Raw genomic sequence first — 24,407 nt, 5'->3', positions numbered from 1 at the left:
AACACCAATTAAATGCTGGGCATTCCCATGGGCGCCCCCACCCCACACCTCCCGACCCGCACTGGTAGGTGCAAACGGGATGGCGAACTAGCAGTTCCTGTGCCCGTTCGCACCCTGAATCTGCACATGCGCATAAATGCTCAGACGCCAAACATCGCTCCGTGTGGGGGAATGATGCAATTAGAATCAGGCCCTTTATTCAGAAGACAACTGACCTGTGTTTGGACTGTGGGAGGAAACTGGAGGGGGGATGCAGGGGAAACTTTAGATGGGAACATGTTAGACCGCAAACAATGCAGTTTCGGTCAAAATTTCCCTGGCACTGCCTGGAACTCACTGACAAGCGATATCATGGCCACATGCAGCAGTATAGCTGTCATTGACTATATAGTCAGGATTGAGCTGCATTCCATTTGTGGAAAAAGGAGCTTTACGATCAGATCTGAATTAGGCCCATTATACAGAATGTTAAAAATAAAGCACAGTCCTGAACTTATATGTTAACAGTCAGGTATATGGCAACATTTTGTGTACACCAATTGTGTTTTGTCTAATGAGACTTGGCTGCGTTCCTTGTTGTCTAGGGTTTGCGCACGCGTGAATATGCGCAATCGGATGGCCGGCGGGAGGCGCTTATCTGTTCTCTAGGCTGTGGACATATGCAGCCTAGTGAACAGTTCTAATCAGGCCCATAGTATGTACTGTGTCATAGAGACAGCAGATATGGTAAAGTGAAGCATAGGGCCTTATTCTAGTTCACTCTTAGAGGCAAATTCCTTCTCAGATGGACAAAACCATGTGCACTGCAGGGGGGCAGATGTAACAGGTGCAGAGAGAATAATATTTGGGTGAGTTATTTTGTTTCTGTGCAGGGAAAATACTGACTGCTTTATTTTTACACTGCAATATAGATCTCACTTTGAAGGAAAACCCCACCAAAATCTAACTCTCTCTGCACATGTTACATCTGCCCCACCTGCAGTGCACATGGTTTTGTCCATTTGAGAAGGAATTTGCCTCTAAGAGTGAACTAGAATAAGGCCCATAGTGCTATGTTATTACACCGGCCACTAATGTGGGATGCTGCATTCTTCTGCAGCAGGAGGTTATATAAATAAAGATAAGAATAACTGTGAAATGCGAAATGAGTTGGTTTTGTAGAATCGATATGTGTTGCTGGGCAATTCCCTCCCCAGCCTGCAGCATACAGGGACGCTGCACAGCTTAGCGTCCTGATTCAGCACTGGGGTTGCACACCCTTTGTGCGACCTAAATTCTGCTGTTCTTTGAAAGGTCACCATGCAGACGAATGTGCTCCTCTGAACTTATAACGAGAGAATTACAATGCTAAAAAGCACATGTTTTATAATCATTACATTCATGAATATGTGCTTGGAATGCTGCTGCAGGGTTTTATTTACTTATTTATTATTACCAGTTATTTATATAGCACACACATATTCTGCAGCACTTTACAGAGCATATTTGAATATACATCGGTCCCTGGCTGCCCCAGTGGAGCTTACAATCTTTATTCCATACCGCATGTACACGCCCACACATTCATACTAGAGTTCCTTTTTTTTTTTTAATTGGGAGCCAGTTAACCTACCAGTATATTATTGGATTGTGGGCGGACACCGGAGTATCCGGAGGAAACCCACGCAATTACGGGGGTGGGGCTGCAGCGAAGTTCAAAACTCAAATAGGGGAGCCACACCATCTGACACCAACTGTCATTCCAAATGAACTCACTGGCAGTTAGTGTTTCTTCCCTATTTGAGTTTGGAATTGTGCCGAAGCCCCACTTCTGGAGCCGCCACTGGTCCTCACTAATCTATTCTGAAATCACACCAAAGTTGTGCCAGAGTCAGACCACGTGAATAAGCCACATCAAACATCCTGACAAACACTTTTGTACTGAAGTGCATCCTACTAGTACCACAATTGTGACAAAAATACAAAGCATGAGTACCCTGAACACTTGGGTGCTTATAACCTGGGAAAATGGAAAAAGACCGAGGGCTGATACAAATGCACCAGCATACCAGCTCAATTGTTACAAATATACTCATGCTAAGCTCCAAGTACAATAGAAGTGACGTTGGAAGCGGCTGCAATGCCAGCCAGGGTATAGATCATTAGGTTACCAGCATGTTGGTTGACACTCATTAGGTCGACATGCATTTCGATCGACATGAGTCTAGGTTGACATGCAGAAAGGTCGACGTGAGTCTAGGTCGACTTGGGTTAGGTCGACAGGGTCATTAGGTGGACATGGGGGTAGATCGACAGTCAAATTTTGTCCCAAATGTCGACACATGTTTGCTCAAAAAAATGTGAAAAACCCCATGTTGACCTTTTGGCTGTCGACCTAAATGCATGTAGACCTAATGACTGTGGACCAACATGCTGGTGACTCAATGACCGTATCCTGCATGCCAGATGCTAACTAAAGGCATAGGTATGAGTGTCAGAGAATCGCTAAATGTGCCAGAGTTGCGTTATACAAGGATGGGGGATTGAGGACGCATCTGTTAGTAAATGAGAACATATGACGCTCTATCATGTAGCCTAACATGCCTCCAGTCCACACAGTATCATTTTTGCTATTTTCATATATGAAAGGCAACGTGTAAAAACATGCTGTGTCATGGCCACAGGGTAATACAAGGGGGTGAGGCCAAATCTAGGTGCCATGGTCCTGCTCTGAAAGTAATAGGTGAACTTTTCTCCATCTCCAAACAAATATCTGACACTCCAATAAAATCTAAAGCCCCGTACACACAGGGTGACCCGGCTTTTAGCTGAGCGACATGCTGCAGCACGAACGCTCAGCACACTGCAATGCTTTGTGCTGAGCATTGGTGCTGAGCGGGGCTTTGCCTATTTTTATATCTAGGAAAAGCCAGTGCAAGCACTATCTTTCCCTGCGGGTGATACCGATGCGCGGACATCGCAGCAGGGTGTACATATGGAGCGCTCCCTGTTCCTTTTCTAAGTGATCTAGTCAGATCGCTTAGAAAAGGGTCTTTTATTGCCCCGTGTGTATACCCCTTGAGGCTCTCGACTCTCCCAGGTGCCTTCCTTAAACATCAATAATCTGACATAAATGCTGTACAGCCATTAACTTGGCTAACGTTTCAGTTTAATCCACTTACCCCAGGGACCATAATTTAGCCCTTTAACTTTGTAACAGGGTGCAGTTAATTAGCATTAGTGGAATAAAGAAGTAACTTTGTCATAGGCAGAATTACTGTAAAGGGTTAATAATAGCGTCAAACATTTCAGCATGTTAAGTCTGACTGTGAATGATTTTATATGTTTGTGCTGATTTGTCTTTTGAGGGATTACCAGTATAAGTACAGATGTTTCTTTTCCGTCTTTGACTCTAAGATGATTAAAATCCTTCACCTCTCATACACATAACTTCCCTCCAGTTCTGTTTTCCTTCTCATCTTGGTTACAGTTTTTTGTGATCCTTACAGTATGCAATATAGAATGTGGGCAAGAACCAGCGTGTCCGTACATTGGGACGCAACACTACATTATTTAATATCAGACTCTGAGCAAAGCATTCACCTGTCATAAGGCTCATCTGATCGTTATGGCTCATTTACAAACCGCAGTGTAGATATTTAGCCACTGAATGAACGTTAAGAGTTCATCTATCTCTGTAGATGTTATTTACTAAAATGTATTGTTGTTAATTCTCACTGGAACAATTACAATAGGCTTCCGTAAAATAGCACTTTGATCGTATCAGTACAGAGCAATTTTTTCCCCAAATTGGTGCCATTTTGTGTAGTTTTTGAGTGGGCTGGTAAGCTACGTTGTGGTCTGCCACTCTGGGATCGCCTAGCTCATATCTCATCAGAGGAGAGGGGCTGCTGAGGTGCTGGGCCTCCCTCCGGGGTCCCCGCTGCTGGTCCCCGCAGGTCCCTGCCGCCTCCATCTTCTTGTCCCAATCACCGTCGGAGGACCAGCGCATGAGCAGTAGCCTCTTTGATACTGTGCATGCGCTGGCCCCACCCTCTATGGGGCTGCTTCGGGAGCAGACCTGTAGAATTATGCAGTATCGTCCACGGTACTGCCCATGCGCAGAACCTGCTTTTAGGGGCTGCTCGTGGCTTCGCATAGAGAGGCATCTCGGTGGGTGGGAACACCCCTATGGGACTGCCTTGAGTGACTGGCAGGTCAGCCTTCCAATAGGAAGTCACTGCCAGTCACAGTGAAGCCAGTGCAGTCTCACAGACTGCATCTGGCTTCACACAGTGGAAGATTTTACCTGGCGCGGCTGCCACTGCTCATATGCAAGCACTGTGAATGCTGGTTGGTCCAATCTACTAAAATCCCCCTGCCAACAGCATCAAGTAAACTTGTGTTGAGCATTTTTCGGAGCAGGGTACTAAGGTAAGAATAATTTAGCTTGAAGTGACTGTGAGGAAACATGAGAAAAGAACATTTCCTACATTTGAAACTATTTATTTGCAGCAGTAAAGAAAAGAGTGAGAGTGTAGCGGGGTTGCCAACCCTCCCGGAATGGCCGAGAGGCCCCCGAAAATCGGGTCCCCCGGAAAGGTGGGCAACCCTCCCGGATTCCGGCGGACCCCCTCCCTCATGGAGTGTAGTGGAGTATAATTTAGAATAAGGTGTAGTAACGGTGGACTGCAAAGACACAACTAAAGCTTCCAGTGAATTTAGGCTAAAAAGAAAAGTTAGATGATATCCACAGAGGAAACCGATCATAGCATATATTTTCCCTTCCGTGTTTGAATAGTTGTTTACCATGGGAGGAGAGAGGTTGGACTGTGCCAAAGTCAAGGACTGAGCGTCCCTTTGGCAGCACAGCTACATAAAATGCAGCTAAATGAAGCAGACAGTGAAACAGAATCTCTGGCTGAACCAAGGGTGCTCTCACCGAGGTCACCCCTCCACTGCCTGACATCCCTCTCCCTGCTTCAGAGCTCATCGCTCACACTCCGCCTAGACAGTCATCCATGTTAATGATGGCGTCTCTGTTGCTTCCATTCATTTTATTTTGCATACGTAATATTCACATATTCTTGGGAAGCCAAGTTGACTACTCGTCTTACATCTCTAAAAAGAATGCTGGGAAATCCGCAAGGGGATTAACCAGCATGGTGGTGTTGGAATAGTTTGTTTCACTGTTTGGAAATAAAACTGCTGTAATTTTAAGGGGGGGGGGGGGGGTATTCAATTCCTGATGATATTTCTGAAAGTCACATTCAACCTATACAATGTTTCTCTATTTTTTTCACGACTTTCGGAAACATTCTGAAAGTCGGAAAAGATGTAGCTCTGCGAATCCTCGTCTTTGTAGGCAGAAACAGCTGCACATTCAAAAATTTAGCGGCAGTTTCGGCCAATGCAGAATAGGCTTTTTAAAGAGCCGGATTTGCAGCGGCGAATCCCGGCCCAAAACCGCCAGGATTGAACAGGTCCTGGACAGTATTTCCGGCTATCGGAAATATCAGCGAGTATTGAATATCCCCTTAAGTGTGATTTGCCAAAATGCACTTGCCCCAGTTCAGAGTGAGAGGGGGCTTGTACATGGGTATGTATGCAGAAAGCATCTTATGCCCAATGGCATGACATAATCCTTTATACTGTAGACTGTATTTGAGCTCTGCAGATATATGTATTGAGTGCAATAAACATGCATAGGGCAATAAAACTCACCATTTCTGACTCTTGAAGGCATTTCTGGCTTATGTGTACAGACTATCTGTTCTGCATGTTACAACTGTGGAGCCGTCTTCCCATTTCCATCTGTTTCTGGGATGTCTGGTTCTGCTACCCTTCTTCACTGTAGATCTGCTGTTATTGAAGATAGCTTTTCATCCTGACATTATTACAGTGCCTTTGGCTACTGATCCAGCTGTAAAAGCCTGTTTGTGTGGCCTTGCCACATACATTCTGACTAACCCAACCAAGTTAATCCAACTCAGCCCTTGGCATCCTTTTCATTTGACCAGTCTTATGGGGCATACACACGGGGCGATTACAGCTCCATTTATAAGTGATCTGTCTAGATCTCTTAGAAATGAAGCATGGATTGTTCCGTGTGTATGGCCCCTGGTGACAGCGATCGCCTGACTAGATTTATACTACATGCAGTATAAATCTAGTCATCGCCTGTGTTCTCTCTATTGATAACATGGACCATGACAGATTGCTTGTGAAGCACTGTTGCTGAGCAGTGGCGGTTTTTACCTATGGGCTGCAGGGCTGCAGCCAACCCAGGTAAAATCCACCACTGTCTCTGCCTAAAGTGAAGCCAGATGCAGTCTGGCTTCACTTCTGCCCATTCTGCGGGTTGCGCATGCGCCATACCCGGGAACCTGATTAAGCCTCCGGGGTCTTCTGCAAAGGCAGCCCATGAAGGCTTAGGCCAGCGCATACGCAGCATGTATGAAGTTACTGTGCATGTGCTGGCCCCATGCAGAGGACTGGCGGCCAGGGCAGCGTGGGGATCGTGGCAGGTGCATTGGCAGAGGCTGCAGAGGGGGGTGGGCGCATTGCAGCAGCCCCCCTCCTCCTAAATGGTAAAAGCTGCCACTGGTGCCGAGTGATCTAAGCTTTACTAGAATTTCCTTAAAATACTCCATGGCAGCCATATTGTATTAGATAATGCTTTGGTCAGATGACAGGAAAAAGTATTGCCTCCAGAAGGTATATGGTGACTTTGAGAATTTTGGTGTGCTAATAAAAATTAAACATAAAATACTCATTATATCCTGCTGCTATGAAGTATTTCAGGAAAAATAAAAATGTACAGTATTATTTCCATTAAGTAATACATGGCTAAACAATACATAAAAGAAGAGTGTGTGAGAAGTATAGTCAACAATTAAATGGTATAGTAACATAGTAATGATAATTACTGCAAGGCTGTTTCTTCCAAACTTAGCATCTACAAAAGACCTCACATCCAGAAATAATGTCTTGAAAGGGTATAAAGTAATTACAAAGGTAAATATCTTATCTAGATCATCTATTGAGGAAGGGGATTTTGTATCCTTGTACAATCCCCCTGTGTTAACTCTTGAAACCTGTGTTCAGTGACCAAGGCTGGACCTGGGATTTTGGTGTGAAAGGAGTATTAAAAACTAAAAAAACACACACACCTTAGCTGTGACAAGAAAGGGAGGAGGTAGTCAATGCTTTCTGCGAGCTGTCACAGCTCGCAGGGTCAGTATACAACAAACACAGTTTCCCCTTCACACCAAAAACCTAGCAAGGGGGGAAATGGCGTGTGCTGATTCCTGCCTCGCTGTTTGGTGTAAACAGCGAGGATTTCCCCGGCGCGTTGAATAGGGTGAGTGGCTGGCGCAGGGGTTATTGCTGGGGGTACAGTTTTCGGCGATCCCTACCATTTAGCCCCCTCGCCGGACACATTGAATACACCCCAGTATATCTTCCGGAGGCCTTTCTTTTTCCTGTCTACTCGGCTGACTAAGAAGTTAAGCAATATGTCTGCTATGGAGATGAAAAGGAAAGAAATATTACTGATTACTTCATGTTCGCACAAAGTAAACACTACACTATTACAGTCACACAAGAACAAATAAAATAAAAGCACAATCTTCTCATCTTCGATGATTTATACAAAAGCAGGTTACATTCATTAAACCGAATGAACTCATTTCCCACAGAGGAGATAACGGCACAGAGTATCCATGGTTTATGTCATTAAACCATTACCACTTTTGTTCACTGGCTTGGCCTCTGGTATTATAGACTGGAGATGTAATGTTGTGTTGTCTAGGCTACAATTTTGGGTGTTCTCCACATGCCAGAAGTAGGAAAGTCGGCAATATTGTGTAACCTAAACATAGAACCCAGCATGGACAATGCAGAGTGGACAAGGCTGCATTCTCCAGAACAATCAATAGGGAACATCTCCACTAGCAATTGTCAGTTTTACCAAATGCATCTTATTTAGGAAGAGTTCAGTGATAAGAATGTAATTTTCCCCATGTGGGACTTACATCTGTCAGTGAGGCTCCATCCAATTCTGCTCAGTGACACCCTGTTAGGAGAGGCTTGATGACATGGCATGGTGACAGCTGAAATGGAGAGCATAACCATTAGTTCCATAGATTATGTTACAGCAAAAACTATCATGCTTCAGAAATTGCATTGTGGACATGATTTTGATACATTTTGTTCAGCTGTGAATACAGTCTAAAATACATTGCAAAGTGCATACTGCATTGGAGAAAACACATACCTCCCAACAGTCCTGATTTTATCGGGACAGTGCCGATTGTCAGGGCCTGTCCCGCTGTCCCACCCGCGGGCGGCAGTGTCCTGCGGTGTGGGGGGGCTGTTGGGAGTCCCCCCGTCAGATGCTAAGCAGCGGGGAATAAACGCTGTCTATTCCCGCAGCCAGGGGGCTGGGGGCATGGCTAGAGGCTCACAGAGCCTCTGGGTCATGCCCCCATAGCGGCAAAATGGGGGCGTGGCCTCACAGGAGAGCCGCGAGTATAGGCCATGCCCCCAAATTAGGCCACGCCCCCGAAAATTTTGGCACGCCTGCGGCGCGCAGCAGCAGCATCCCGCCTGCTGACCGGCCAAAGTTGGGAGGTATGAAAACATCAAGCCTATGTGGATGTGTTAACAGAAGAGAGTTTCTAAAGCAAATTAACCTGCAATTTGGGCCTTTTTTCCTGCGATTGTGGTGATTAATCACAGGAAAAGAGCCTGAATTGCAGCTGAATGACAGAAGATCCGATGCGCGGTCCCGTGCACATCACACCGGAGCCTGCGAGTCGCACCGGCTACAGAATCAATCTCTAGGATAGCTTCTGAGCAGGCTTGGCTGGAATCACATGCTATATATTGTATGCGATTCTGCCATGCAGAAAGGTCCCAGACGGCTTAAGGGGGGATCATCAGCAACTTCTCCGAGAGAAGTTGCCAAAGTCCAGTCTATGGGCACCTTAATTACTGTTTTGAAGATGTGTGGTAGGATTTGGCAACATTCAGAATGCCAACATATTCTAAATGTCGACTTTTAAAATGATGAAGTGGACAGGATGACATATACAAGGCCACTCACTGTTTGTTTTGTTTTTTTGGGTTGCAATATTTAAATAAACTTCAATTAATTGACTTCAGATCATTTGCTGGCAATAACTAAAGTGATTCATATTCATCAACTACGACCCTGGCATTTGTTTTGCGGATATTTTGCACATCTCTCACAGTAACGTTGGCACTCTAAGGGTTAAGCATGCAGCTCCATTCCATTGATGTAATGTCCAAATAATTGTAATCAGTGCATTGTAGCAGGAAACGTTTTGAACCTTCCCATCCCTAGTGATTTGGGATCTACCTAAATTGCAGTTTATTTATTTTATTTGTATTGTAGCAATGATTGGGCTTGCTAAGTGATTTCATAGGGTGGCTGTAACATAATTATCGCTTATCGGTAGGAATTTAAAAAGCAGAGAAGACCTTATGACCTTATGGTGAACAATTTCATGTCAGAGACTGAGGTTGGAGGACAAGCCCACCATGCGTGCATAAATGTACCAATGCCTCCGGATTGCCTCCATTACGGATTGGATGTTGCTGGACAACAGTTTTGCAACTTGGAGACAATGGGCCTAATTCAGGTTGGCTCGCTAAGCAACACTTGTTCGCTGCCTAACGAGCCCATAAACACCGCCTGCTGCCGGCTGAATGAATGGAATGGGTTCTCTCCACTTCGGTAATAAAAATCAGACTTTTATTACTGTCGGATTCCGCCAAAGAGGGGGAGGGAGCTGACATCATGTGACGTCATCGGTCGCCCCAAGCAGGCATCATCTTGGTATGGGTCATTAGGTCAACCAAATAAGGGTCAACATACATTGGGTCGACCGGGTCATAAGGTAGACACATGCATTAGGTTGACATTGCAAGGACAACAGTCAAAAGGTCAACATGGGTTTTCCACTGTTTTGTATCAAAAGTCAACATAGTCGACATGGACACCGTATTGGTTCACCACTTTCCCTAGCTTCACGCACGGTGCAATATTCTATTTTCCCTCCACGCCCTAGTGGATGGTAGGGCATGGAATACCACCTGTCAGCACGTCACCTAAAAAAATAAAAAAAAAGTGAACAACCCCATGTTGACCTTCAAACTTTCGTCCTTCCCCATGTCAACCTAATGAATGCCCAGTGTTTTTATGGTGACACCTATAAATCGCTGGGCATTCTCCTGCTGCCACCCCCTGCATGCCCCTGGCCCTCCCTCCCTGCAGCAGACAGCCCGGCGAGTGTGTACCTCACTGAAGCGCCAAGGATTCAGCAGCAGATCACAGAAGCAGACATGAGGTGCCTATATGCCTCCTGCAGAATTTATATATATGAGCATGGCCACTGTGTACAAAGATGTAGCACCAACGCAATACCAAACAACACTGAGTCAGGCCTGTAGATATGTAGCCAGGTATCAGCAATCTACAGTATGCTGGTTTATGACCTTCCTGAGAATAAAAGGCATGGATCCAAATGCTTGTAGTGGTTGAATATCAGCAATAGACCCTAAAGATATTTAATTTGAGATTCACCATCTACCACTAGTAACTGTTGGTAACGCTGTAACCACCCTACACACTGTAACATCATTAAAGCTTTCCCGTTTGCTCAAAGTTTCAATCAACTTGCCAATCATCAGGCTTAGGTTGTGTTAACGTCTACTACATGGTCCATGCAGGATAAGAGTCATACGTTAGTGGAAAGAAATGGAAAACAACCGGCACAAAATATTCAGGAATGTACAAAATAGATTGCATTAAGTGTACAGAAACATATCTTGATTTATTAAAAATACCAGTGGGGTGGCGTTTCTAGGGAAATGCAGCGGGTCATTGGGTCATACACTGATCTTTAAAATGCTGGCTGCTATAATAACGCCATTAGATGGAACTGACTCAGATCTTAATGTGTTAAAGTGCAGCTAATCTCTATCATCATTGTTCACATTAGATCACGTTCTGAAAATGGATTTACACAGGGTTCCTAACTAATAATTAAAACAAGTAAATAAAATCAAAGTATTTAAAATGACAAACAAGTGATGCTTCAACAATAAAAAAAAATGACAAACAATAATACTAAAGCTGTTTCTTAATTGATTACAAAAAAATAAATGACAAACGAAAGCTCATCTGAATAAGTGCTGCAATCAGTTACAGTGGAAGGTCCCCAGTGTGCGATTAATGTTCAAACAAATTTCACAATATATACAGGTGTTTGTGAGTGGTGGCACCATGTGGTTCATGTTTCATCATGAATATCACACAACAGTCAAAGTATATGCCATTGAAGCTGGGTACACATGATTATTCAATATCGTCCATGAACAAAATCGTTATCGATTTTCCCTTGCACTGCCTGGAATGCCTATACAAAGGATATAGTGCATACACACTGAACAATATCATTAACAATATCATTCAGTGGCTATATCCAGGAGCAAGCTGTCATTGAAGATATAGGCGGGTATTCAATCCCAGACGTTTTTTGCGTCAGGGGAAATCACAGCGATCGCCTATTCATTGCTGTCTTTCCTGACAACATTAAAGAGGCAGATCGACAGAATGGGCCCGACTTTAAATGCAGTTGTCCCTGTTTTGATGATCGAATCTTGACAATTCATGGCCGTTTACGCGAACACGCCCCTTTCTCACCGATCGGCAGGTGTGACATTGAATCGCGTCTGGCGATCTGCAGTAGAACAAAATGAAAACGGGCCAGGGTCACGGCTGTCGGGCTGGATCGACAGTCGTGACCCGGGACTGAATACCCCCATAGGGGTATATTCAATTAGTGTCGGATCTGGCACTACGTATTCAATGCAAAGTTCAATCCGAATGTGGACTTTGGGTGAGCGCATTAGCGAGAGGCGGCCGGATGCGGCCGAATGTGGCCGGGAGGTGGCGTTATGCGGCCGGGAGCCAGGACAGTGCCGGGTGACCTGCTCTCACCTGGCCCGGCAGCAGAATGAGTGAGTGACGCGGGAGGAAGTCGGACAGGTGGGTGATGCGTGAGGCAGTGGAAGTATGCAAGAGGTAGGCGAGAGGCAAGTGGATGGGGGGATGGCGCCAGATGAGCTGCTGATGCTAACCCAGCGCCGTCCTTCCTCATTACATGCTTCTCAGGCCCATGGAGAACAGCAGCAGCAGCAGCCTAGTTATGGGAGGGTTTTTAATCAGAGGCAGCACTGGGACTGTGAGGTCTCCTACAGAGTAAGGTTAAGAGGGACAAACACAGTCTTTTCATGTGGTATGTGTGTGCGTGTATATATATATATATATATATATATATATATGTATATCCCCTGCAGTTACCCATTGACCAAGTTTATACTGCCTTTACTCTGTATTTTTACAGTGTAATATTCTACCATGCAGTTTGCGGCCAGTAATGACAAGTGTAAGAGGGCCCCCCTGTCTAAAGTGCTCCGGGCCCCCCGAAGGCTTAATCTGGCACTGCCTGGAGGCCCTATTAGCCTCCACCCCTTCTTGCTTTTGGGACTTTGCTTTCTATTCCATGGAACTTGTACCAAACTGGATTCATAAACATCTGCAACATCGTAAAGCTAAAAGGAGCACCATCCTCCACCGGTGACCAATTACTAACAAGGATTCCAGCAGTGACGTGCGGTGAGGTTAGTGGTTGGTGAGGCACTGGCTTGGTGGAGCGAGCGACAACGGGGTCTGTGGGGAGCGTTGGGTCCGGGTTGCTTCTGCGCTGACAGGCAGGTGCAGGAGCTGTACTATAATGTGCTGTATTCATCAGCACATTATAGTAGCGCCAAATAAGCTTGGACTACTATAATAGTATGTATATAACCAAAACATTCTTGCGAATAAATGATAAACAAAAAATAAAAAATTAAAAATTAATAATAAAAACTAAAAATATCATATAATAAAATTAATAAAATAATAATAAAAAAACCTATAATCAACCAAACTCAATAATGGTAACTCTCATACTATATATATAGTTCACTAATAGAACTATTATATAACCAATGTACACATATAGGATATGGGCAAATGTCCCACAATCAAAATGGCGTCTTCCCACATAGACTAGCGATACTACTAGTTGGTTCATTATACAATGATATTGCATCTAAGGTCAGGTCCAAACGGGGACCCACTACTCAAATGTTCGTGTATCAAGTATTACCAACACAATTAAATAGCAAATAGCAGGCAGTCATAATACACTGACAGCACGCATTTACTAGTCCAGATGAGAAGGATTAGACAAAAGGCCCAGCATTGGTCGAACGACCTATCAATCAGAACAAACGGCATAGCATTGGACGGGACTCAGGATAAAGGGCAAATGCCCTTAACCAACATGGCGCTGCATGAAGAAGCCGTCGTAGGCGAAACACGTGTCCAGCCGCCCCCCACGTCACTAGAGAACCAGCAGCGGGATTACTACTGACCAGCGCTCACAATTCAACGCTCATCAGCGACGTCTCTGCCGGGACTCCACAGCCTGCACTTGCGGCTGATCACCCGGGAGACCTCGCCACTTACACCCGCACTGCCGGAGGAGTTGTCAGCGTCACCTCTCTCACGATACGCCATCCACCTGCCGGAGCATAAGCAGGTCAAGGTACGGGAGCAGACCGTGGACTTACAGAGTGTCCCAGTCTTGCTCCGTCCTATTAACCATTGCTATACCCCATTTCATCCGCTTACAACCTTCACCTATCTGCCACTGAGGACGGGTTTGGCTATATTGTATCCATTGTGGCTATAGTGTATCTATTTTCATGCTAACGTCATAACACTGTCTAGCCTTAACCTACTTCAACCTGATTGCCACAGTATACTTAATCTTGGTGTGTGATCAAGCAAGTGACTGTGAGCTGCATACTTAAAACCACTACAGCTTACAGGCAGCTAAGAACAGTAATATCACTGGCACCTGGCAACATAGGACAATTCAACTTCTAAACATTTGTACAATATATTGGATGATTCTCTGCTGTAATTTCAATTTGAAATTGTGTTGTAATTATTCATCTTCTACAAAGTATCATCTGACATAACTACCATCCATAGTAAAATCTTGTGGATACAACCCGGAGGTACCTGGGAGTACAGTGATTCTAGAGATCTATCTCTTTACTAATTAATTACAGTATCAATAACAAATAATTCTTTGTGAGTATAGCTGTGACTTTTTGCACCTTGTGGATACAACCCGGAGGTATCAGGGACAACAGTGACTTTAGAGATCTATCTCTTTACTAATTTATTGCAGTATTAACAATAATAATTTTTTGTGAGCATAGCTGTGACAGCAATAATCTCGGATACGCAAGCGGTTGACTGGGACCACTGGGGGTGACTAAGGTCCCCATACAGTATACCAGTGACGTGCGGTGAGGTTAGTGGTTGGTGAGGCACTGGCTTGGTGGAGCGAGCGACAACGGGGTCTGTGGGGAGCGTTGGGTCCGGGTTGCTTCTGCGCTGACAGGCAGGTGCAGGAGCTGTACTATAATGTGCTGTATTCATCAGCACATTATAGTAGCGCCAAATAAGCTTGGACTACTATAATAGTATGTATATAACCAAAACATTCTTGCGAATAAATGATAAACAAAAAATAAAAAATTAAAAATTAATAATAAAAACTAAAAATATCATATAATAAAATTAATAAAATAATAATAAAAAAACCTATAATCAACCAAACTCAATAATGGTAACTCTCATACTATATATATAGTTCACTAATAGAACTATTATATAACCAATGTACACATATAGGATATGGGCAAATGTCCCACAATCAAAATGGCGTCTTCCCACATAGACTAGCGATACTACTAGTTGGTTCATTATACAATGATATTGCATCTAAGGTCAGGTCCAAACGGGGACCCACTACTCAAATGTTCGTGTATCAAGTATTACCAACACAATTAAATAGCAAATAGCAGGCAGTCATAATACACTGACAGCACGCATTTACTAGTCCAGATGAGAAGGATTAGACAAAAGGCCCAGCATTGGTCGAACGACCCATCAATCAGAACAAACGGCATAGCATTGGACGGGACTCAGGATAAAGGGCAAATGCCCTTAACCAACATGGCGCTGCATGAAGAAGCCGTCGTAGGCGAAACACGTGTCCAGCCGCCCCCCACGTCACTAGAGAACCAGCAGCGGGATTACTACTGACCAGCGCTCACAATTCAACGCTCATCAGCGACGTCTCTGCCGGGACTCCACAGCCTGCACTTGCGGCTGATCACCCGGGAGACCTCGCCACTTACACCCGCACTGCCGGAGGAGTTGTCAGCGTCACCTCTCTCACGATACGCCATCCACCTGCCGGAGCATAAGCAGGTCAAGGTACGGGAGCAGACCGTGGACTTACAGAGTGTCCCAGTCTTGCTCCGTCCTATTAACCATTGCTATACCCCATTTCATCCGCTTACAACCTTCACCTATCTGCCACTGAGGACGGGTTTGGCTATATTGTATCCATTGTGGCTATAGTGTATCTATTTTCATGCTAACGTCATAACACTGTCTAGCCTTAACCTACTTCAACCTGATTGCCACAGTATACTTAATCTTGGTGTGTGATCAAGCAAGTGACTGTGAGCTGCATACTTAAAACCACTACAGCTTACAGGCAGCTAAGAACAGTAATATCACTGGCACCTGGCAACATAGGACAATTCAACTTCTAAACATTTGTACAATATATTGGATGATTCTCTGCTGTAATTTCAATTTGAAATTGTGTTGTAATTATTCATCTTCTACAAAGTATCATCTGACATAACTACCATCCATAGTAAAATCTTGTGGATACAACCCGGAGGTACCTGGGAGTACAGTGATTCTAGAGATCTATCTCTTTACTAATTAATTACAGTATCAATAACAAATAATTCTTTGTGAGTATAGCTGTGACTTTTTGCACCTTGTGGATACAACCCGGAGGTATCAGGGACAACAGTGACTTTAGAGATCTATCTCTTTACTAATTTATTGCAGTATTAACAATAATAATTTTTTGTGAGCATAGCTGTGACAGCAATAATCTCGGATACGCAAGCGGTTGACTGGGACCACTGGGGGTGACTAAGGTCCCCATACAGTATACCACCATACCTCACTGGCCTGCCCAACATCCTTCCGAACTTGGAAGCCAAGCAGTGAAGGGCCTGGACAGTACTCAGGTGGGTGACCCCTGGAGAAGTCCAGGTGTGGTATCTTTGTGTGTGGGGTCCGGGCATCACCATTCAGTGGTTTCAGGGCCGCCTACTGCTTGTGTTCCTTACTAATTAGCCAATTCAGGCCTATCATTGTATACTACATATTTGTTCGTGACGTGGGGCAGCAAATCCCCCCCATAAAAACAACATTCCTCTTGGGGATTCAACTCATTTTTGCAGCCTACGGTCACTCAGGCTCATGTACCTGAGATGACTATATGCACTGAATGATATATAAAAGTGTGACTGTAACTTATTTTTCATTGGATATATTATACTAGAATATATCGCACACAATCACACAACAAAACCTAAGCAATTGAATACCAATCTTTTCAACGCGCCTATTATTTTAATCAAGAGTTTATAATAAAAGCTAAGTTTTAACTTAATTTCACTACACATCAAATTAATTTTTGTTACAAGAGTGCGCCCACAAAGCGTTTACTGTCTTTTTCTTTGCACTGCTGCAAGGTAAAAAAATCCCCCATTTTCTGTCTGCAGAGACCGGCAGAGCAGCTCCTGCTTGACAGCGCAGAAGCAACCCGGACGCAGTGCTTGCCACAGACCCCGCCGTTGCTCACTCCACCAAGGCACCACAGGGTCTGCCCATTTGTCTGCCCACATACCTCTTTTCCTTAAAAGAACACTTGTGGCCAAATGTACTAGCCAGAGTTCAGTGGCTGTGTGGGCTGTGTGGGATGCCGGCTGAAGTCTGAGGTTTTTTTTAAAAGGCAATCATGGTTTTTCCTTGTAAATGTCTGCCTCTTGAAAACAACCTCTGAGTTCAGCCGGCATCTCAAACAGCCACTGAACTCCGGCTAGTACATTTGGCCCATATACTTTAATTTAGTTAGAAACTTTCAATAAAAGCACACTTATTTTACAGAAACACACAGATACAGGCACACCTATCACTTTACACATACACACACCTCTATCACTTTACACAAACCTCTGTCACTGTACACAAAATCACACGTCTGTTATGCTGCTTTCCCACTGCCAAACCTGCTTTGACCCGTTTTTTTAAACGGTTCTTTAAACGGGTCAAAGCAGGTTTAACCCCTTTCCCACTGCATGTAGTAAACGGTATATTACTGGTTAATTACCGGTTTTGTACCTTTCACACTGAACCCCTTGTGAAAGCTACAAAACGGTAATTAACCAGTAATATACCCCCCCTTCCCTGTGCCCACCCTCCCCTGATACTTACCTGCGTGGGGGATCCGGGCAGCGGGGTTCACGCACTTCTGGGGAGGCATCTGGTCCGGCATGGGCACAGTACTTGGGGTCCCTCAGGATGCTGGGCAGTGGGGACGCTCCGGGGACCATCCCACATGTACACGGTGCTGTGGGTGCTGGTGGTGCAGCAGGGTCATTTCGCGGTCCATTCGGGGTCCATAAGGCGTTGGGGCAGTCCCTGCAGCTGACTATGCGCATGTCTACTGAGCGCCGTGCATATCAATGAGCCGCTAATTACATATGCGCATATGTAATTAGCGGCTCATTGATATGCACGGTACTCATTAGATATGCGCATATTAGTTCTATTAGTTCCCATCAGCTGCAGGGACTGCCCCGACGCCGTATGGACCCCGAATGGACCGCAAAATGACCCTGCTGCACCACCAGCACCGTGTACATGTGAGATGGTCCCCGGAGCGTCCCCACTGCCCAGCATCCTGAGGGACCCGAATTACAGTGTGCCCATGCCGGACTGACAGGGAGGGGTACTGTCAGTCAGGCTGACAGTACCCCTCCCCCGACACCACCTCCCGGCGCACTTACCGATCCTGGTGCTTTGGTAGGGCTGCTGTGCACTCCTGTTTCTTTATTGCAGGCGGGAGGAGCGGCTAACTGAGCAGCCAGCGCCGGGGATGTGTAAGTTGCTGCCGTGCGCTGATGCTGCCGACCCCGCCGGCGGGGAGACGGGGATGGGAGGGAGCAGCAGCCGCAGACAGGGCAGAGCCCTGCCTCTGCTATGGCACGGCTCCGCTTGGTGCAGGGGGATCCTTGCTGTGCCCACGCCCCCCCCCCCAAATGACAGGGTGGCCTGGACCCATAGCAAGTGCACCCCCTGCACCCTTTATCTTTACAAGCGGCACCTATAGAAGAGCCTCGGCGATAGTGAGGGACGTGCTTTCTGCCTGTATGAAAGCACGCCCCTGTCACTGAGGAGGTGCCACTGTCCCCAATCACATCTGCCGCAGTGACAGGGGCGTGCTTTCATGTAGGCAGAAAGCACATCCTTTTCACTGAGGCACCGCTATAGGTGCCGTATATGCACCTTTTTTTAATGGGCTTTTGCAGCCGGGTGCTCAGCCCCTCCCACTGCCCTCTCCCTGTCTCTAATACTATACTACAGACAGCTGGAGGCACCGCACTTGGTGCCTCCTAAACTAATAAAAATAAAGAAAAATGGAGTAAAAATGATTATTATAATAATAATACAAAGCATATACTTATTTTTTGTATTATTTTATTATATTAATCATTAATGACAGGGGAGGCACTGCCTCACCTGCCTCCCCTGACTGCACGTCCCTGCAGTATACCACCATACCTCACTGGCCTGCCCAACATCCTTCCGAACTTGGAAGCCAAGCAGTGAAGGGCCTGGACAGTACTCAGGTGGGTGACCCCTGGAGAAGTCCAGGTGTGGTATCTTTGTGTGTGGGGTCCGGGCATCACCATTCAGTGGTTTCAGGGCCGCCTACTGCTTGTGTTCCTTACTAATTAGCCAATTCAGGCCTATCATTGTATACTACATATTTGTTCGTGACGTGGGGCAGCAAATCCCCCCCATAAAAACAACATTCCTCTTGGGGATTCAACTCATTTTTGCAGCCTACGGTCACTCAGGCTCATGTACCTGAGATGACTATATGCACTGAATGATATATAAAAGTGTGACTGTAACTTATTTTTCATTGGATATATTATACTAGAATATATCGCACACAATCACACAACAAAACCTAAGCAATTGAATACCAATCTTTTCAACGCGCCTATTATTTTAATCAAGAGTTTATAATAAAAGCTAAGTTTTAACTTAATTTCACTACACATCAAATTAATTTTTGTTACAAGAGTGCGCCCACAAAGCGTTTACTGTCTTTTTCTTTGCACTGCTGCAAGGTAAAAAAATCCCCCATTTTCTGTCTGCAGAGACCGGCAGAGCAGCTCCTGCTTGACAGCGCAGAAGCAACCCGGACGCAGTGCTTGCCACAGACCCCGCCGTTGCTCACTCCACCAAGGCACCACAGGGTCTGCCCATTTGTCTGCCCACATACCTCTTTTCCTTAAAAGAACACTTGTGGCCAAATGTACTAGCCAGAGTTCAGTGGCTGTGTGGGCTGTGTGGGATGCCGGCTGAAGTCTGAGTTTTTTTTTAAAAGGCAATCATGGTTTTTCCTTGTAAATGTCTGCCTCTTGAAAACAACCTCTGAGTTCAGCCGGCATCTCAAACAGCCACTGAACTCCGGCTAGTACATTTGGCCCATATACTTTAATTTAGTTAGAAACTTTCAATAAAAGCACACTTATTTTACAGAAACACACAGATACAGGCACACCTATCACTTTACACATACACACACCTCTATCACTTTACACAAACCTCTGTCACTGTACACAAAATCACACGTCTGTTATGCTGCTTTCCCACTGCCAAACCTGCTTTGACCCGTTTTTTTAAACGGTTCTTTAAACGGGTCAAAGCAGGTTTAACCCCTTTCCCACTGCATGTAGTAAACGGTATATTACTGGTTAATTACCGGTTTTGTACCTTTCACACTGAACCCCTTGTGAAAGCTACAAAACGGTAATTAACCAGTAATATACCCCCCCTTCCCTGTGCCCACCCTCCCCTGATACTTACCTGCGTGGGGGATCCGGGCAGCGGGGTTCACGCACTTCTGGGGAGGCATCTGGTCCGGCATGGGCACAGTACTTGGGGTCCCTCAGGATGCTGGGCAGTGGGGACGCTCCGGGGACCATCCCACATGTACACGGTGCTGTGGGTGCTGGTGGTGCAGCAGGGTCATTTCGCGGTCCATTCGGGGTCCATAAGGCGTTGGGGCAGTCCCTGCAGCTGACTATGCGCATGTCTACTGAGCGCCGTGCATATCAATGAGCCGCTAATTACATATGCGCATATGTAATTAGCGGCTCATTGATATGCACGGTACTCATTAGATATGCGCATATTAGTTCTATTAGTTCCCATCAGCTGCAGGGACTGCCCCGACGCCGTATGGACCCCGAATGGACCGCAAAATGACCCTGCTGCACCACCAGCACCGTGTACATGTGAGATGGTCCCCGGAGCGTCCCCACTGCCCAGCATCCTGAGGGACCCGAATTACAGTGTGCCCATGCCGGACTGACAGGGAGGGGTACTGTCAGTCAGGCTGACAGTACCCCTCCCCCGACACCACCTCCCGGCGCACTTACCGATCCTGGTGCTTTGGTAGGGCTGCTGTGCACTCCTGTTTCTTTATTGCAGGCGGGAGGAGCGGCTAACTGAGCAGCCAGCGCCGGGGATGTGTAAGTTGCTGCCGTGCGCTGATGCTGCCGACCCCGCCGGCGGGGAGACGGGGATGGGAGGGAGCAGCAGCCGCAGACAGGGCAGAGCCCTGCCTCTGCTATGGCACGGCTCCGCTTGGTGCAGGGGGATCCTTGCTGTGCCCACGCCCCCCCCCCCCCCAAATGACAGGGTGGCCTGGACCCATAGCAAGTGCACCCCCTGCACCCTTTATCTTTACAAGCGGCACCTATAGAAGAGCCTCGGCGATAGTGAGGGACGTGCTTTCTGCCTGTATGAAAGCACGCCCCTGTCACTGAGGAGGTGCCACTGTCCCCAATCACATCTGCCGCAGTGACAGGGGCGTGCTTTCATGTAGGCAGAAAGCACATCCTTTTCACTGAGGCACCGCTATAGGTGCCGTATATGCACCTTTTTTTAATGGGCTTTTGCAGCCGGGTGCTCAGCCCCTCCCACTGCCCTCTCCCTGTCTCTAATACTATACTACAGACAGCTGGAGGCACCGCACTTGGTGCCTCCTAAACTAATAAAAATAAAGAAAAATGGAGTAAAAATGATTATTATAATAATAATACAAAGCATATACTTATTTTTTGTATTATTTTATTATATTAATCATTAATGACAGGGGAGGCACTGCCTCACCTGCCTCCCCTGACTGCACGTCCCTGGATTCCAGAGGTGATGTATACATTTGAGCATCATAGGAATGAGCAGGACAGCAATATTACTATATGCATACTCATTTGTGTCAATTAAATATTCCTATTTGATTTTATTTTTACAATTGCAATTTTATTATGTATTAATACATTTGGTGTATTTATGCCAATTGATCAGCTCCTGTCTAACATTTTTCAAACACAGTCTCTGACATGGCAGGTAGGAGCTGATTGGCTGGCTGTTTATCACTCTCCATTTTATCAATTTTGAAGCTTAGAGAATCTGGCCCCCAGGCTTACTGTACTTACCTTGCTCCTGAATATATTAGTGAGGGTGGTAGGTTTCAGGAGGCTTGGGTGAAACTTGATGATACGATCTGCATTGTATATAATTATCATGACCCTGCTATCCTACCACTCTGTGCCTCCCTGCCGACACAATCCCTAGCGACATGCAGAGACTGAAGTTAGAACTTGAATCCAAAACTGCAACACATTATATAACGACTGTTTAAATTCTCAATTTGTTTAGGAACATTTTCATGACTTCTTAGTTTGCCAGGTTGTTTGACATGAGATGTGAGTTGTTTATAACATGAGGGTGAGATGTATCAAACCATGAAGAGACATAAAGCACCGACCAATCAGCTCCTGTCACTATTTTCCAAACATTGCCTGTAAAATAACAGTTAGGAACAGATTGGTTGGTATTTCTCCCCATTATGATGTCAATGTCTGCAGTGTTCCACGCCTTTTCTCACAGCTCATTGCCTTGAACCATTGATTCAGGTATCAAAGTTTATCTGTTTTTACAGATCACTAAACTGTACACTACTATTTGAAGTTGCTCACTGCAATGTTAATATTGATCCATACATTTCAGATAATGAATGCCTAATGTACCACATGCCTGCGTGGGAAGTATTGCAGAATTTATTTCCTTTGGTTGGTTAGAAAGCAATGGTAAAGTCTCCCAGGTAGACCGTGATGCCTGGGTGTGACTTATTTGTTCTCCATATCTGTCTAACCTATTTTGCGATATGCTGTCTGGCACCGTTCTTGTCATTTCTAGTCTGATATATAGTAACCTCTCCTTGTGACTGTAAAATCAGATCGGCAGGTATAACTTACTGGAATTGGGATAAACATGAATTGTGTTCATTAAAGAGGGTTTAAATACAATGCTTGCTGCTTCATATGAAATCACTACTAGCAACACAGATGTCTGTGCAATGACAGTATCTAGCTATAACTGTCTTCAAGATTTTTTTTCTATGTGCATCAGGTTTTTACTATACTTCAGAACAGGATTAAGATTACAGATAACAAGATTATGCTCAATACATAGGCTACCTCCCATCTTAACATGATTGGGTAAAAATAGGCAGTATTCAATGTGCCAAAGAAGATGAAGAGAGAACAAAAGGCTTTTTGGGGCACACGTTAAGATTCCAAAGAAAATGGATTAAGTATTTATTTAAAATATAACATTTATTCAGTATTCTTTCAAAAATGGCGACAGAGGTATAATGAAAAATTCACACAGTGCATAAGTCCATTGCGGGACTCTGTATGGTCTCCAATATTAGTGAAAGGAGGAATGGTAAATAAACGGATTAGTTATAATGCCCTGTCATGCGGAAGTCATGAGGGTAAAAACACTTGTAATGTCTGTGGTACAGGGACCATGAATATCGGTATTCACGCATGGCACAAAAGGAAAGATGAAAAGTGCTAATCCAAAGTGATAGCACTACAATGGGTTGTCTTCCCAATCAGCAGCAATGGGGTGTGGATAATGAGGTCAACCAAAGTAAGATCAACATGCATTAGGTCAACAGGCCTTACAGTAGGTGAAAAAGGTCAAAATGGCAAAGGTCAACACAAGCATTAGGTCGACACAAGCATTAGGTCGAATTGGGAAGATCAACAGTCAAAAGGTCGACATGGGTTTCTAAAAAAAAAATTGTCCCGAATGTCAACACAGACGACATGGACACTGAAAAAGTGCATCACTTCCCCTCGCAAGGTTTGCTGCGCTCGCCATGCTTCAGGCTCGGTGCCTTGCTGTGCTCGGCACACTATTAGATTCTCCCACCATACCCTAGTGGGTGGTAGGGCATGGAATATCGCCTGTCGGCACATGTCGTTTGAATAAAACCTGAAAATTCATGTCGACCTTTCCAATGTCAATCTAATGCTTGTATCGACCTAATGACCCTGTTGACCTATGTCGCTATGTCGAATCTTCTCTTGTGTCAATCTAGTGCATGTCAACCTTTTGACTGTCGACCTAGTGACTGTATATAGGTAAATGTAGGGATAGTCAGTCCCTTATTATGTACAAAAAAAAGTAAATGGTAAAAACTGCGCTATGAGGAATAAATGAAAATTGGTTCACACAGCGTGGTTACTAAAGGTTTTACACATTTAATATACATACTTAAAACAATTAAAAAGTGATCACAATCAATATAGCTTCTGAATATCTTAATATCACCTAATATTAAGTTATTCAGAAAGGATATCAATTGTGATCACTTTTTAATTGTTTTAAGTATGTATTATTAAATGTGTAAAACCTTTAGTAACCACGCTGTGTGAACCGATTTTCATTTATTCACACATGACACAGCATATTAATAATTTATACATAAATGTTGTCTGACTTCCATATATATTATACAGTTATTTAATACACATAATCCGACCTACAGCAAAGTTTATGTGGGCCGGATCCTAATTCTGTGTATAACTGTATAATATATGGAAGTCAGACAACATTTATGTATGCAATGGTTCATGTGTCATGCGTGAATACCGATATTCATGGTCCCATAAATATCACTTTATGACATTACAAGTGTTTTTACCCTCATGACTTCCGCATGACAGAGCATTAT

The 24,407-nt window shown here is 44.9% G+C and overlaps 2 long non-coding RNA genes across 2 annotated transcripts in view; one reads left to right on the top strand and one right to left on the bottom strand.

The window, feature by feature from the left end:
* The window catches only part of LOC146008931 (uncharacterized), a 159,581-nt gene that overhangs the window by 14,511 nt on the left and 120,663 nt on the right, over window positions 1-24,407 (bottom strand). Inside the window, exon 2 of the long non-coding RNA XR_014444587.1 lies at window positions 8,016-8,093. This is a non-coding gene — a long non-coding RNA (uncharacterized LOC146008931). The remainder of the gene's footprint in view (window positions 1-8,015; window positions 8,094-24,407) is intronic.
* Window positions 1-24,407, top strand: part of LOC146008932 (uncharacterized) — a 141,599-nt gene that overhangs the window by 52,706 nt on the left and 64,486 nt on the right. The window lies entirely within an intron of this gene.

Source organism: Crinia signifera, chromosome 6 (assembly GCF_055691185.1).
Source record: "Crinia signifera chromosome 6, ASM5569118v1, whole genome shotgun sequence".
NCBI classification, from domain to species: Eukaryota; Metazoa; Chordata; class Amphibia; order Anura; family Myobatrachidae; genus Crinia; species Crinia signifera.
This window is presented reverse-complemented; position numbering and strand designations above follow the sequence as displayed.